Raw genomic sequence first — 12757 nt, forward strand, 5'->3', positions numbered from 1 at the left:
GTCCTCTTAGCCTCTTATAATTCCAGACTGATCGAGCGCGCGAGCATTGGCATTAGTGTGCCTAACCATTTTATAAAATAGCTTTGCTTTCATATTGAACAGTGCAAAGTGTATGTAGAAGCTTTACAGTGCTAGATCCTTTTTCAAATTCAGGAGAACATAAATCACTGTCTCAGACACCAAATGTGTTGGCTTTGAAACAAGTCAATCAATCATTCAGGATTTATAAAGCGTGGGTGATATCCAGGCGCTTGCAGGCCCGGGAGGCTATTCAAAAAGCTAGGTCTTTTGGGCCATTCGTAATGGAAGCTAGGCGAGGGTCCGAAAGTGCATGGGGAGGCTGTTTAATGTCTTAACTGCGATGTGGGAGAAGAAGTGTCCTCCACTTCTGCTTCGGTAGATGCGGGGAGTATGGGCAAGTGAATGGGAGGCGAAGCGTAGTCCTGTCAATGGTTGGTGGAAGTTCAGGCTTTGGTTAATGTAGGCGGGTCCTTGGTTGTGTGGAGCCTTGTGTGCGTGGGTCAGCAGCTTGAATTGGAGCCTCCACCTCCCACCTGACCCAACTCTGCCCGTTGTAGCTGGAGTAAAACATCCAAAAGCGACTGGACCGACGCCCTCTACCACCTAAGCACTGCCACCACGTGTACCAAGATGTCAAAAGTTTCAACTCATGGATCACAGACTGCGTAAATATCATCGCCTCATCAAGAAAACCACACAAAGAAGAGCCAACCAACAGACCAGCTGGTATACTGGGGACCTCAGAACCACCAAGCACCACTGCAAACTCCTCAAAAGAAGAAGGTGCACCACTAAAGACACTACTGACAAAGCATCCACCAAAATGGCACACAAACTCTACCTCCAACAAATATATAAGACAAAAAAAGAAGCCCTGACATTAAGCTTAGACGCAGGCTCCAACAGTCACAAAGAACTCTTCTGCATCATCAAGGCATTCAGCAACCCCGCAGCTGCACCCAACAACATAGCCCGTCTCAGCACCTCTGTGATGACCTTGCAAACTTCTTCCATGAGGATATTGACAAGATCTACAACAACTTCAACACCCAACCAAATCTCAAGAACTTCCTCGATGAAGAGAACTCTACACTAACAAATTACCACCCTCTCCCTCCACACACCCCTGCCACCCCCACCCCTCCTCCCCAGGCCACCCTCATTTTACCTTCTGGAGCCAACTCATCACCCAGGAAACCATCACCATCGTGAAATCAATCCACTCTGGCCCCCTCCGACCTCTGCCCCTACCACATCTTCAACCTGTGAGTAACCCTGATTGGCCACCAATTTACCATCCTATTCAACACCTCAATGAACTCAGCAACTTACCCTATGGAATGGAAACATTCCAAAGTCAAGCCCTTGCTCAAGACACCTACAGCCGACCCCAATGAACTGAGCAACTACAACCCTATCTCACTGCTCCCCTTCCCATCCAAAGCCATTGAGAAAGCAATAAACCAACAAATATCCAGCCACAGTACCACTTATTGGATGGCTTCTGCAGCAACTACTTTACCGAGACAGCACTGATCGCAGCCACCGATGAAATCCGGACACTCCTTGACCAAGTGGAGGCAGACGGCTTCCTCCTCCTGGACCTCTCATCAGCCTTTGACACCATCTCCGACCCCATACTAATTGCAAGACTGCACCACATAGGCATCCAAGTACCTGCCTTCGAATGGGTCACCTCCTTCCTCACCAACAGAACACAATGAATCTCCCTCTCACCGGACACCTCTGAACCCAAACCTACCATCTATGGCATCTGCAAGGATTATCTCCCAGCCCCACCCTCGTCAACATCTACATGACTCCCCTGGCAGACCTAGTCAGATCCCTCTGACTCAATATCGTCTCATACGCCGACAACACACAGCCCATCCTCCCCAACACCTCCACCTCTACAATAAGAAACTTCCACAACTGCAAGACAAGTGTCACTGACTGTATGAGAACCAACTGCCTCAAACGAAACACGGACAAGACCATCGTTCTCATCTTCGGCACCAGAGAATCCCCTTAGATGCCTCATGGTGGCCCAACGAACTTGGACCCACCTCAACCCAGGCCGAACATGACAGGAACCTCTGAATCGTCCTGGACAGAAAACTCAAGTCAATGCCATAGCCTCCGTCTGCTTCCACATCCTGTGTATGCTCTGCAAGACCTTCGAGTGGCTTCTCCAAGGTACCAGACACACCATCACCCAAGCCCTCATCACCAGCCCTCTGGACTATGGAAATGCACATTACGTAGGAATCAACACACACTTTATCAAAAGACTCCAGACAATCCAGAATGCCGCAGCTAGACTTATCCTAGACCTCTAGCGTCGCACAACATCACCTCCCACTTCAGAGTACTCCACTGGCTCCTGGTACAGTAGAGTTGCCACTTCAGACTCCTCACCCATGCATTCAAGGCCCTACATGACTTTGGACCTGCCTACATCAGGGCCACCTAAAATTCCCCATATCCACCAGAGACGTCTGCTCCTCCATCCTTGCGTTGGCCTACACCAATGCTTCTGACGCAGCAGAGTGGGAGGACAGGCCTTCTCCTATCTCACCTTCAAGAAATGGAACAACCTCACCCTGCGCCTGAGGACCTCCCTGACCATTCAGGATTTTCGAAGAAGGCTAAAGACCTGGCTATTCAATTGACCCCTTAGTCCCTGCCAGCATCTGCATACCATCACTGGTGACATGCCGCTCTCTACAAATTGATTGATTGATTGATTATGTTAAACAGACCTTGTGACTATTAGCAGAGTTTTTCACCCTTCTAGAATTGGCTGTCAGTACATTACATCACTGAGCTGTGACAAAAACGTTGTATGCTCAACTCACAGGGGCGGCCCGCAGAAGCTACGAAATGTTCTCAATTCCTGTTGTCAAACAATTCAAATGACAGTAAATTTGGAAAAAAGGGAAACTGTTTTTAATTTTTATAAAGGAAAGTTAATAAGTCTAGCATTTGGTATCTCAGCGAGAGATGACATGAAAAAAATATTGAAATATAGATACCTGCGTGTGAAGATCTCAGGAGGCACCAAAAACATTCTGAACGCCATCAAGGTAAAGGTATTCTCACTATGAAATGCCTTCTATGCCTTGATACGCAAAACCAGAAACATGTCATTTACTCATTTTCCTAAAGTGACAAAATTAAACCTCATCGCTGCTCTCCCATACAGTTCAGACCCGTTTCCTGACACACCTGACTGTTTCCTAAACGGTTTTCAATTAAAAACATAAAGATTATTGCTCAAACTACAGCTAAATTAATGACAAACCCAGCTCAGGCTAGAATTAGGCTTGACAGACCAACATGTGGCTTTAAAAACATTATTTCTAAAACACATTTATAAACTGAGACATGCTCGGAACCCCACACTCAAAAACGATGGTCGGGAAGAATTTAAGCCTGGGCCTGGCAACACAATGAACTCCTAGACGATTTACCTAAATATTGCCTTTACATCCTTGTGGGTTGAAGGTCTGTGGGAATCTGATCTCCCATACACTTCTTTCACGGACCTTCTGAATAAATTACAAAACAAACCTACTTTGCGGCAGTTAAGCTACCTTTTACAAATGAAGCCACCTAGGGTCGGGGCTTAATTCTTACAAATCCCCTCACCCATAGAAATACTTAGTGGACACCTTTCGAGTGTATTTCAAAACAATGCTAATGCAATTACGCTTTGGACTCATTCCTTCTTTGGGTATTCTACCTAAATGAGCAAAACGTTCAGTCTCACAGGAATGTCGAATGCCACATGCCTTAGTTCATCACTATGCACTTTTCCAGTAGTACTCAAAGAGCACAGATTGTGGTGACGCCCTCTTTTCAATCAGTTCAACATCCGCACCTGTCGTCATCACATTACTTTTTGCCTGCAAGGAGAGCACCCTCCAGTGACCACCAGATTTTTAATATATATCAACTGCGCAGACAGGTTGCTAGCTAGATCACCCAAGTAACTAGCACCTCCATTTGCTATATAACTGTGGGGCCAAACATTGATATGTTTATGAATGCTTTGTTTGAGTGCTCTCTTCCCGCAATTTTTTTGAACTAAGATTTGCAAGGGTTCGAGGCATGTGGGCTGCTGAATTCATATCTTGTGCATAGATCGCCGCCTAGTGTTGGGTCCGTATGATTGCACATTGTTGTCCTGGAAGAGTCTTCGAAGTATCACGAGATAAGTGGCTCCTCCCCTGGACTACAGTGCGCATGGGCATCCTCTCCATCCTCAGATTGTTTTTTTCCGCCATTGGGTTCGGATGTACTTTTCTTTACTCAAGTTCGGAAACTTTTCTATAAGGCCAAAAGGCCTTCGGGGTCGTCGGTATTGTATATTCGATCGGTGCCGAGTTCTTCTTCCAGTTCTTTTCGAAGCAGGACGTAGAGGAGAGCCGCGTGGCCTTTTCGACACCAGAGGCCTGATCGTCAATGGAACGGAGCCCGTTCAAACGATGCCCCCTTTGTAACTCGAAATACCCACACATTGATGTACACCCAGTGTGCAATAAGTGCTTATCACCCGACCACAACGAGGACAACTGTCTAGCATGTGCTCGATTCCGGTCGAAGAAGACGCTTCGGCTCCGACGTGCAGCAAGACAAACGATGACGAAGCCAGCGCCCGACCCGGTGAATATCTTCGACGAAGACGACCATGAGGTCGTCGAGACTGAGGATCCGGAACAAGCGTCGGATCCAGGTTCGGAGCACGACTCCACCTACTATGAAGACGAAGAAGAACGCGTCGAGGAAGAACAACACGTCGAAGAGGTAAGGGACGACGTGTCCCCTATCGGAGCCGTCGATGACGACTCGAGTGATGAACCAGGCCCAACAGTGGGTACTGGGCCTCAAAAAGACACTCAAAGGCTCAGGTCGAGGCATCGCCACAAGGCCTTAGCCAAGATCTTGACAAACATTCTATAGCCCCGCGTCTCGGGCCGGCTAAGAATATCTCACACGAGCCATCGATCGCCCTACAGAAAGCGAAACCGAAAGCTGTCGAGACAATAACGAAACCGAAACTGCTGAAAACAGTCCTCGAATCAAAGAGTGCGACCACATGTTAAAAGTTAAATGTTGTATACTTGTAAAGCGCACAGCTGCCCCAGCAAAGGGGCGTCCCGGCGCTGTATACCGCTGGGGAACCCGTCCTGGCTTTCCCTGTGGGATGGTCCCTACTGGGAATCCCCAAGGTGGAGCCAGGCATCCCTGGCGTTGATGGGGCCGTTGTGGAGATGAGGCAAGCTAATGCCCAGAGTTGCCGAGTGTGATCCCTGGTTAGAGTAGGCACCAAGGCGAGTATTGTCGAGTCTGCTGCCCCTGGTCCACGACCCTGCCGCGTCGGGAATTGAACCCTGGTCCCAGGCCAACTTCTGCTCCCGGGTCTGCTGCCTCTAACCAGTGAGCCACACCACTCCACATCAGTTTCGACGCCGAAGAAAAGCGTCGGCGACCCTGCTGGATCGACCACAAAGGGTGTTGAAACGAAGATTGGTGCGCTAAAGTCCATCGCTAAGGCCAAGTACGTCGAACCGACGAGGTCGGCGTCGACGGACAGCGACACAAACAAAGGACTCGAGTCTCGGAAAGCCCTCGACCCGAGGCACCGAGTCGAACAACAACAGCTCGGCAAAACACTCGAGCCGAAACCTAAAGGCGCCTCGAAGGAGCAAGTCGAACTGAAGAAAAAGAGCGCGCCTCCGACGCAACAGACAACGAAGTCCACACAAGGCCAAAAGCACGACGACAAGGTGAAGTCTGTCGGTCCAGTATCAACATTGGGCCCAAAGCCGCCGATAAAGTTCGGACTGCCCCCAACAGCACGGCCTAAGGTGATCGATCCGAAGACAAGGATCGAACCGACCAAGTCGGTGTCACTTGGGAAAAGGAGTCATCCACTAGATGAGGATGTTCTGTACCAGGAGCCCTCCTACGATAATCAGTCGAAGCTCCATATCGACGCCGACACAGGTAAACTTACAGTTTATCAACAAAAAATCAGGTCGGAAAATCCTCTGGAGTCCTATAAAATCCCACTGAAGAAGAAAAGGGATTCTTCAACCTCACCTGTCCATTTTGAACCTGTAAGGTACTATAGCCAGGACACCTCTGCAGGCTCACCCACACGCTCTACTGAGGATATGGGGTATGACTATGATGAACAATATAATTACCCTGCAGGCGATGATCAGGAGGACCAGACCCAAACCTGGACAGATCCTATTGACCAGGGGGAGTCGCAACCTATCCCTGATACTCCTTCTTACCCTGTAAAAACTTCGCCAACAGAAGATACAGCAGCGTTTAACACGTTAATAGAGAGGGCAGCACAAAATCATGATGTGGACATGCATGCTGACCCAATTGAGGAGGATTTCTTGTTTGACACTTTCTCCACTTCAGAGAAATCAGTTAAGACATTGCCAATGTTAAAGGGTGTCCTCAAACACGCTGGAGACATTTTCAAGGAAACCACAAGAGCAAGGGTTGTTAACCCCAGAATTTAACGAAAATACAGACCGGCGCCTGTGGACCCTACATACATTCGGGGACAGCTGCCGTTGGACTCTTTGGGGTATCCAATGCTCGTAAACGTGCCAACTCCCAAACTACGGGTGATGCTCCCCCTCCAGACAAAGAGTCTAAAGTATTAGAAGCTTCTGGTAAAAGGGTGGCTGCTCAAGCACCTAACATCTGGAGAATTTCCAACACACAGTCCCTATTAGCCAGATACGATAGGGCACATTATGACACATTAGAGCAACTGCTACAACATTTGCCTGATGCCTACAAGGAAGGGGCGGAAACTCTCATACAGGAAGGGAAACTGATATCCAACGCATCCATTAAATGTGCTCTAGATGTAGCAGACACTGCAGCCAGGGCCATCAACACAAGTGTCATGCTCAGAAGACATGCTTGGTTGTGCATCTCAAGGTTCAAACAAGAGATTCAAACCAAATTTTTTTTTTTTTTTACCGAACCTTTATTTGTAGCAAATCAGAGGACAGAGATGGATGGGCCTACAACCATCTCGGCCGGCCGCTAGTAAAGTCAAAACATTGCGAGCGATAAGCATTGTGGCAACAATTCAAGACACAGGATAATACAGTAACAGTACAGAATTTGGATGCGGCATAACAGCTCGAGTAAGGATACGAAAGGTTCATTTTACTAATAAGGAGCAAAAAGAAGCGTCACGCAGTCACACGCATTCCCACAATAGTGCGTAAATCAGGATAGATTAAACAGTGTCTATACGATGAGGGGGGCCCCAGGGGGACAAAATATACATAACAGGAGAAGCAAAGGCACCGCCCCAGCATACAGCAGGTCCAAACCCACCCTTCAGCGCCATACACACCGCAAGAAACACAGGCAACGACGACAACTGAGAAAAAGAAAGACTAAAGGGCCATAGTAACGAACACAAACATACGCCCCACCCGCAACCCCCCACCCTGCACACCCGCAGAAGGTCATGGCCTACCCCCCAGCCGCGTGCCTGTCGCCCTAATAGAACCCGAAATATAGAAAGATAGAAAAGAAGGAAAACAAAAAGAAAAAGAAAGAAATGGAGGAGGACCCCCAGTGCGCCGCTCGGCCCCGCCCCGCACCCCAACACTACGAAAATCCCAAAAAGGAGTCAATACCACAAAGAAGATCAATAGAGCCTGGGTACAGGAACAAAGAAATAGCAATCACAGATATCCACGACACCGCCCGTCAATAATAAAGCAAATAGATGACAGGCCACCTCAGCCCTGACCCTGTCTGATAAGAATACTGCCTGAAGTTCTATCAATAAGCAATGGGAAGCACAGTCTCGAAGGTCCGAACAGGATAGGCGGGCCCGGACGGAACAAGGCCATAAAAAAGCATAATAATTCAAAGCCACCCAAATACAGACATTAAAGATAAGGCAACCACAGCGCCGGTCCCATGAACTTCCAAAAGCTGACACAAAAGAACAGCATCCAGGAGAAGAAAGTCCAAGAAGGAAAACAGCGCTCCACTCCCAGCCGCCAGTCAAACATGTGTCCCGAGGACAAAGTCATACAGGCGATCAAAACGGCTAGCACGGGCAAAGAAGTCCGGGCTCCAAGCGGTCCGAGGAGCCTCCGAGGAACCAAAACCTTCCCCACAGAGGCAGCAGCATGGTCAGCGGCCGACTCCCGGAGTAGGACCATGGTCGACATAGGTAGCGAAACAGCGATGGCGTCCAGTCCTGCACCCAGGACTCGGGCGTAGCAATCAACAGTCTCCTGCAAAGTCATTAAGGCAGCCAACACATCTCGGGGTGTGAACTCCGTCGTGCGATGCGGGCATCCCTGTCCCATCTCTGCAACAGCCGCCCGGCCCGGACGTGAGCCGCGAAGAAAGGCGCCAGCCGCCATCTTGAGCCGATCGGCGCCTGTCCCCCTGCACAGATCCAGGGAGCGGGCCGCACCGTGGGGACACCGTAGGATGCATCTCCAGGACAAACAAATTGTGGGGCAGGGTCCAGAAAGGAGAGCCACCAAAAGGCTAAAGTCCCGCCGGGCCCCGGGAGTCGCCCACCTATATCAGAGCGATCTCCGGTTATGCCTGGGCGACAAACGTTGGGGAAGGGGCAGGAGTCAAGCGCCCCCTCCGATCCCACGCCGCCACCCCGTCCCACGAGGGTCCACGTCAATCAGTTCATGTCGTTACCGCTGGCAGCGGTCGTTCAGAACATCGGCCCCCACCGGCGAGGCGCCGCTCTACCCTCGACGGCCGTCGATGCTGCGGCCGAGGCCGGAGGCCCCGCCTAATCAACGCCCCGGTCCCACCATCGCACGGGCCGCAAAGCAGACGGGGAGGTTTCCCAGGATCGGCTGCACGTAGACGCTCCGGAAGCAGACGGTAGGTGTTCGCTTTCTCTCCGGAGGCAAAGGAGGGCACTTTGGGTCAGGATATTCGGCAGGATAGTCGTGTGGGGCAAAGGGGCTTGTGGAGCCGAGCGACTATGCGGCCATTTCAGATGGCTGCTTGGCTCCTCCCTCAAACCACATTATTAAATCAGCCTGTAAACCCTGATTTTTTATTTGGTCCTGATGTGGACACAATATTAGAAAAAATTTAAAAGGACACAGAGACAGCCAAATCCATGGGTGCCTTGCAGTCACAATAATTCAGAGGCGGTTCCTTTCGTCGCTTCGGTAACAGAGGAGCTACAAGAGGCCAGCCATCACAGCAGACTCCATACAGTAAAGGGAGCACGCAAACCACCTATAATAAGAACAATAGAGGTGGTTACCGTGGCAACAGCAACAAAGGTAGAGGACGAGGGAATAACAACACCAGATCCTCCACCAATACTAAACAGTGACGCCTTGTCACTGCCCCCAGACCATATAACACCGGTCGGGGCACGATTACAACAGTTCCTACCAGTCTGGGAGAGCATTACAACATGCGCAACATCAGGTCCGTGCGCATGCGCTAGAGAACACCGCAGCGCATGCGCGAAGGGAAGAGAATTACACGGCAAAGGCATCACATGGGCTACTGATCAGCGCGAGCCACGGGGCAGCCAGTAAGTGGACAACAAACGGAAAGTCCTTATTTGGACTTACCAGAACCCGGTAATGAACGAATAAGAGAGCTGTACATGCTACATGTGACCCGACCACATACGTGGAGGGGGAGGGCCACACAGGTATCGCCCGTACATGGTCATTTACCGTTCCCGCCTATTAACCAATAAGAACACGCCTTAACCCCTTATATATACCGCCTAGGTCATCCGCAATCCATTCACGGCGGAGCAGCACAAGGTGGTAGAAGGAGGCCAATATAGGCGGATTTCGTGAGTATTTCTCTAAAACAAAAACCGGGCCTCAGTAGGAGCTGAAAAGTGAGTAAAAACGACAACACTGAAATCCACTCCTCTATTCTCATAGATTGTGGATCCACCTACCTACCTTGATGCCAGAGTTTTGCTCATGAGGTAATAGCCAACCAAGATCACAAGTATGTTCACAAAACATGAAAACAAAAAATCCTAAGTGTGTCTTATGTGTTACATGTTGTATGTCATTTCTTTCTTTACAGGTTTAATGAACTGTTTGGGGCTCCAGGTGACTGCACCTGTCTGAGCCAACCATAGATGGTAACCAAACCTAATGGTTTTTTCTTTTTTCAGGACATGTAAATACATGTACCAGATAACCGCTGTAGGCACATTATAGCCACCTTTAATGAGTGTAATCATTTTATAAATAAATGAAAACCCATTTTCTTTAGAAAAACGTGAGTAGGGTTGGGAGTTGTGCCCCGTCCTGAAGAAGGTACACCCGTACCGAAACATGTCGACGCACACCAGAGGTTCTGTCCCTAATTAAGACAGATTACCTCGTCCTTTTGCACATTTTTTAACAGCACCAGCTAGGGGTATTTAATAAAAATCTTTTTTCTTCACCCACTAGCCAGGTACTTTTTAACCTATCACCACACCTCCCACTCACATCCAAAACCCTTCACTTGCACTCAACACACACCACACATAGTCTGACTTGTCAACGCTCCCGCGTAGTCGTAGGTCGCAGCGTGCCGCATCCCTTCAGCGGGGTGCGAAGACCCCGATGATGAAGCATGACACCAAGGGGCCTGTTGGTGTGTGAGGGGTATTTTACACAACACTGTGTGCTCCCCCCCTGTCTCTCCCTTTTACACAGGTAGTAGGATTCTTCTTGTTTAGTTACTAGTGCCCGTGGAGTAGGAATCCTACTTTATACTCTACCTCCCTTCTTTGTTAAGTATAGTCTATAGGCAGCGCGCAGCTGCGGTAGCTTGTCCCTCTGACATATTTTGTAACACACACATAATAAGACACACACCCAGGTATAGAAAAGAAGCCAGCGGTCCACCCACAATGGAAGATGAACATGGCCTCACCTTTGCTGAGGACGAGATTGATAGGATTCTAGCAGATAGCAACCTTTTTGAGGGCTTGTGTAATCAGGATACAGGCCCACAAACCAATGATTGGAATGAACTGCTGAACCTTAGGCGCAACCAAATAAAAGCAGCACTGCATGGGCTATTCATGACCCAATACCTGCGTAACAAAATGGCACCTCCAGGCCTGATTGTTAAGAACGAACCACTGATTTTCCAACAAGACTTGATTTTTAAGAAAGAGTGGTCATTAATCTCTTGGCACTGTTCAAGAGATTGGTTGGTCCTTATAATCAAAACAGCTGCCAGGATTACACAGGAACTCAAAATCGAAATAAATAAAATTGAGGTCCAATTGAAAACATACATGTCACCGGAAGACCTGAAAACCAGACTTGAGGAACTTAATCAACAAATGACCGACTTCGAGTTCAACCTAAAACAGAGCAAAACCAACAAATTGACAAAAGATGTGGCGAAGTTCACTCCGGAGAGTGCATACCCTTACACCAAAGCGGACTATGTCCCAAAAAACAACTACAGCGACGCTGACGGCGATACTTCAGACACAGGCTCGTCAGGTTCCAATTCAAGTGGAAACAAAGGCAACAGACAACGTAGAGGAGGATGGCGACAGAGACGCCAACAGTTCCCCAGACAAAGAGGTTGGCGAGGATATCAACCACCAAATCATTTCCAACAATTCATGGGTCCTCCACAATTCACCCCCTTCCAGTTTGGACCGGTGTGGAACCAGGAATACAATGATGGCTACTATGGGCAACAACAACAACCCTATGGAGGACAACAACAGCCTTTTTTAGGGGCACGCCAGAACACACGGGGGAGGAACCGGAAAGGGAACAATGTGATGTGGGAGGACCAGGAGCAGCCCGAAGCTCGGACAACACGAAGTATGACGGGATCACTACCCAATCAACCAACAACCAGCAAGAGGGGGACCTAGTGGTAAACCTCACACCCATCACGTTAACAGTGATGCAGAAGAAAATCCTGAACAAGGGACTAGGGTATGTACCCACCCAGAAACCTGATGTTTTCAAACTTAACATGGAACTCCACGACTTCTTTAGGAAACTAAAACTGCAGGCTTTCTTCAAAGACAAACCTTTACCAGAAGAAAAGACGGATACGGGTCTGAGGCTGAAATCTACCTTCACCCCTCCAGACTCAAGCATCCCCGTAGAAATACTAACTTTTGAAAAGGCAGTAACAACAGAAGTCAACAGACTGGATACACAAGGGAGAAAGATCTTCCACAATACCAGTGGAGAGGAACAACAAGCCCTACGAGATCTAACTGCCAACCGGGAACTTGTTATAAAACCTGCTGATAAAGGGGGAGCAATAGTATTGCAGACCCTTGAGAAATATGATGGAGAATGCCAACGTCTCCTGTCGGACGAACGAAACTACAAGGTTTTGGAAAGTGATCCAACAGAACGACTTCGAACAAGGATTGGAGGTATGGTGGAGGAAGGACTAGCCCATGACTGGATTAGTAAAAAGGAAGCCGATTTCCTGCAACAACCGACCCCTAGGATACCATACTTTTATTGTATCCCCAAGATACATAAGGACATCGACAACCCACCCGGAAGACCAATAGTCTCTGGAATTGGGTCTATCCTGGAACCTCTATCGAAATTCTCAGACGCCTTCCTTAGACCGATGGTACAAGCAACGAATACATACCTGAAGGATACCAAATCGGTCCTACAACTGTTAGAAACCACAAATTTTGATCCAACAA

General features: G+C 48.8%; 1 protein-coding gene across 4 annotated transcripts in view; it reads left to right on the top strand.

The window, feature by feature from the left end:
• The window catches only part of USP45 (ubiquitin specific peptidase 45), a 1947146-nt gene that overhangs the window by 125902 nt on the left and 1808487 nt on the right, over positions 1-12757 (top strand). The gene's annotated exons all lie outside the window — the stretch shown is intronic.

This window comes from Lissotriton helveticus, chromosome 6 (assembly GCF_964261635.1).
Source record: "Lissotriton helveticus chromosome 6, aLisHel1.1, whole genome shotgun sequence".
In the NCBI taxonomy this organism is placed as follows: domain Eukaryota; kingdom Metazoa; phylum Chordata; class Amphibia; order Caudata; family Salamandridae; genus Lissotriton; species Lissotriton helveticus.